The sequence below is a fragment of the Nannospalax galili genome, unplaced genomic scaffold, assembly GCF_000622305.1.
Source record: "Nannospalax galili isolate Female #2095 unplaced genomic scaffold, S.galili_v1.0 scaffold929, whole genome shotgun sequence".
Lineage (NCBI taxonomy): Eukaryota > Metazoa > Chordata > Mammalia > Rodentia > Spalacidae > Nannospalax > Nannospalax galili.
This window is the reverse complement of record NW_008359591.1, coordinates 1,492,420-1,496,841: the sequence shown is the minus strand read 5'-3', so window position 1 is coordinate 1,496,841 and position 4,422 is coordinate 1,492,420. Positions and strand designations below refer to the sequence as shown.

The 4,422-nt window shown below is 31.7% G+C and overlaps 1 pseudogene; it reads right to left on the bottom strand.

Annotated features, from left to right (window-relative positions):
- Positions 1 to 1,518: 1,518 nt before the first annotated feature.
- Positions 1,519 to 2,433, bottom strand: LOC103726005 (annotated as a pseudogene).
- Positions 2,434 to 4,422: the final 1,989 nt, after the last annotated feature.

The following is a 4,422-nucleotide window of genomic DNA, read 5'->3' as shown; positions in this document are numbered from 1 at the left end:
AAAAGAAAAGAAAAAAATGGTAGAAGTACTTCCTTGTGAAGTTTAAACTTTGCTTGATTGTGTGAAGGTAAAACTATTTTTAGTCTTTAAGTCCATTTGAAATAAAGAATATTACAAAATGTTTTGTATTTTTCAAGATATCTTGAGTAACAGGATACTGCAGTAACACTGTTCTTTTATTCTGATACAGAATAAAATAATGTGGAAGCAGGCCTTCTTCAGGCTGAAGAAGCATAACGGGCTGGCAATCAACTTTGTTAAACACTTGTGTTGAGGGGACACTGATTCAGTTTTTGTGATATTATCAGTTTTCTGTGCTTAATAAAATCAATATTAGAATTAATTATTGGATTTTTCTTTTTGCTTTTGTATTGGCTTTTACAGTTAAATAAAATATTAAAATACAAAAAAGAAAATAAATCATGGAACATTTGTAATTGATTTTGACTGGGTTGAAATGGAGACAATAATTTTTACAGAGATTATGCAGCCCCAGGAGCTGGCCTCCTTCCTTTGGAGTCCATGCTGAAAAGAGTACAAAGAAGTTCAGGCAGGAAAACTGAATTCTGGAGAAACTGAACTCCAACATTGTCTCCTGGAAGCTTCAAGCCTATCCTTCAACCATGAGGTATAGCACTGAATAAAGAGTTCCTGCAAATAAAAATACAGAGAAAAATGTGTAGGATATATGGAATCTTTTATTTGACATATTCACAAGGCCAAAACTCATACGATCAGGAAGACAAATGTATATATTAGTATTCTGAAAAAGCATTCATGGTTTCAGCAAGAGTAAAATCTATTTTATTTATCCAATTATATGAGTTCATCTAACAAATCTACCCTCATTCATACATATCAATTCTAGAAGATAATATATTTATTCCATACCTGTGTATCAAGAATAAGATGTAAAGTGATCTTATTTAATAAATGAAAAAGCAAAAGTTTTGAAAGGACTCTGAATACTCCAAACCATATGGGACTAAAAAATTTTTAAAATCATATTGTTAAATTTTGATTAAAACTTATGTGTAATAGAAATATGTCACTTTTACATCTCATATAAATATATACTTCAAATGCTTAAATCACATGTTTTGTCAAATTTTAATAATATTTTGCTTGCTTATTTTTTGAAAAATTCTAAATTAAAATTCTAAATAGTTTAATAAAGAATTGTGTTTAGGGACATAAATATATTTTTAATGTATGATGCAAAAATTCTTTTAAAAGAATGTAATTTATGTAGTTTTAAATTTTGTGAATATAGACAAAAATTTATAAAAAAGACAGCAGTTTCTTGAAATCAATGTAATCTAAGCATGAATTTAAAATGACAAATAAATGGAACCTGCCCTTAGATCTCTCAGGATACTGAGATGACCATGATAAATTAGTGCAAAACATATATAGAGTATATATTTTATACCTTAATGTATTAATTCACTACTGTGAAAAATAAAGGACTAGATATTATGATGTGTTTTACAAAATAAAAAATATTGAATAATATTTCTTTTTCAATTTTCTCAATGAACCTATAACTTCTTTGTTTCTTAAGCTATCAATAAATGGATTTAGCAGACGAATTACCATAGTGTAGAACAGTGAATAAATTTTATCCTGATTTTTATCTGTTCCAGACCCTGGACATACATACATAAAGAACGGAGTGCTATAGAACAAAGAGACAGAGATCAGGTGGGCACTGCAGGTGGAGAAGGCTTTTCTTCTGCCTTTCTGAGACTTTGTTTTCAGAATGGCAAATAAGACATAGGCATAGGAGATTGTGATACTCATGAACATAATGGCTTGTATCATAGCAGCAAAAATGAAAAACACTAATGCATTAATAGATGGGTCAGTGCAGGAAATCATGTAAAGAGGCAAAATTTCACAGTAGAAATGATCTATTATATTGGATCTGTAGAAACTTAACCTAAATAATAATCCTACAAGAAGAAATGGATGCAGAAAACCAGTGATATATGATAGACTTATCAGGTAAGTGCACAGTCCGTTTGACATCATCACAAGATAGAGCAAAGGGTTGCATATGGCTACATAGTGGCCATAGGCCATCACTACCAATAGGAAGATTTCTGCAATTGCACTAAATCCAAAAAGCTAATAATGAGCCATGCACTCTAAGAGAGAAATCATTTTTCCATTGTCTAAGATGTTAATAACCATTCTAGGAGTCACAGAGGATGAAGTACAGGCATCTGCAAAGGCTAAACTTCCAAGGAAAAAATAGATGGGAGTGTGAAGATGGGGGTCCTTCCAGATGAGAAAAATTAATCCAAGGTTGCCCACCATGGTAGTTATATAAATTGTGAAGAATGCCAGAAACAGGGGGACTTGCAGCTCTAGATGATCTGTTATTCCTTTGAGAACAAATTCAGTCACTTGAATCCTATTTGCCTCCATCACATACCCTCAGACTGTGCACTGCAATGAGAATTTCACAAAGAAAATAAGACTAAGCTTTATACAGGATGGAACTGATTTCACCATAACATTCCTCTGTTTCAGATACTTTTGCCTTAACAGATAAGAAGTGTGTAGCTGTTTCTTAAGGACCCACCAGAAACATAGATTTCTTAAATATGTGATTTGTGGATTTTAGTATATAGCTATAACTGTTAATCAAATGCTTGAGGTACAAATTTAATATAATCACTAAAACTATGTGCAAAACTCTGATATATTACAGAGCTAAGAATGAAATATAATTTTGATTTTAAACTCTTTTAAAGCAACATTATTCCAAAAGTGTTTTGCCATCTTTCAAGCATTCTTTCACATATGTCAAACAAAACTAACCTGGAAGCTGTAAGGATTTCTATAATTACATCTTCGTAAGGCACTTGATTAGCCAGGAAGTGAAAAAAACATCTTATTTCTACTAGTTTTTATACACCAATATTGCTTAAAACTATATTGATTCATACTATCTCAAATTTCAAAATGCTGATTCAAATTTTCCCTGGTAAAATTATGATGAATAGAATCAATTGATTTAGAAGAGTAATTATTTTGTGCTTTCTGTTGTTACCATTGATAGCTTAGTCACAGAATCACAACTTAAGTATTACAGCCATTATGCAAAAACGGTCTTTAAGAAACACAAACACAAAAATAATTTGTAGCTTCTTTGCATATTAAAGATAAATCCTGCAGCTGTCCTTGAGCATGTCAATGTTGAAAAGTATTCTGTAACAGAGTATACTTTTGATATTTCAGTTGCACATAGTTTTATAAACATCCTATCAGTTCTTCATTTGCTGCTCTATTAGTTTGAGTGGTATTATCAAAGTTAAATTAGGATATAACAATAGAAAATAAATCACATTGTAAAAACGGCCCGTTTAATATCTGGGTTTCATTTAAAAGCTGAAACTGTAAATTTTAATCAAATGGGAAAGCAAATGAAAAAGATAAATTAAATGAATACAGTAATTATAATAAAGACAGGCAAGGATGAAAAAAGCCCCAAGCTAAAAATACATTTATCAGTTTCATAAACTGGAACAGAGATGAGAAGTGTAAATTCTAATCAAACTTCATGCAGGAAAGAGAAATGAAGTCAGTGTTACTGCAGTGCAATTATTTAATGATGTAAGCATTAATGTGAAAATAAAATATGTTCTATGCAATCAGACCTTTGTGTTGGTGATCAACAGTAGTTAGCCACTTGGAAACAGCAGGCCTCAATACCTAACTATTCATGGGAACATGGACAGTTCCTGAATTTACAGTTGCCAGGTTGCTATGAAAAGAGCAGCCACTTGGCTATCCTGCCAACCTATGTTTTCTCCTGTATATATTAGGCTTAGCTAAATTCATACACAAGTCTGTGGCTTCCTGAAGCTAATTCTCTCAAAACATCTGCTTTCTAATGTCCCCTCCAAAAAACTTCATGGTAAATTGAAGAGAGAAGTGTTGCACATTTGAACGGAAGAAACTTGGAAAAGTAAAAATTTATAGAATATTTGCTAATACAGGCAGCTAGTGTTTTCCCCTAAATTGTGAAACTATTCTGTGGAAATGATTGCTTTCAACTTTATTGGGATAGAAATAAAGAAAGTCTGGTTGAAGTTTTTTATTAGGCTTTAAAACATACTAACAGACAAGCTACTAATTATTGTATAATTATTGGGTGTTCCAGTGTCAAATCTCAGATTGTCCTTTTATATCTACCAAGAATTTAATGGTGAAGCCAACACTGTGAATGGGGTGAACTTTTCTGTTGCTCATGTTTCCAGGGATACCATCTAAATCAAGAAGCCAGGTGTGGAAGTAGACATAGTCTACGTAAGAAATCACACACCCTTATTATCCTCAGCTAATGGAAAATCTTTCTGATTATAGATGATTTCCAAGATAAATTTCACAAATCTCAAATCTCAGTTTCTA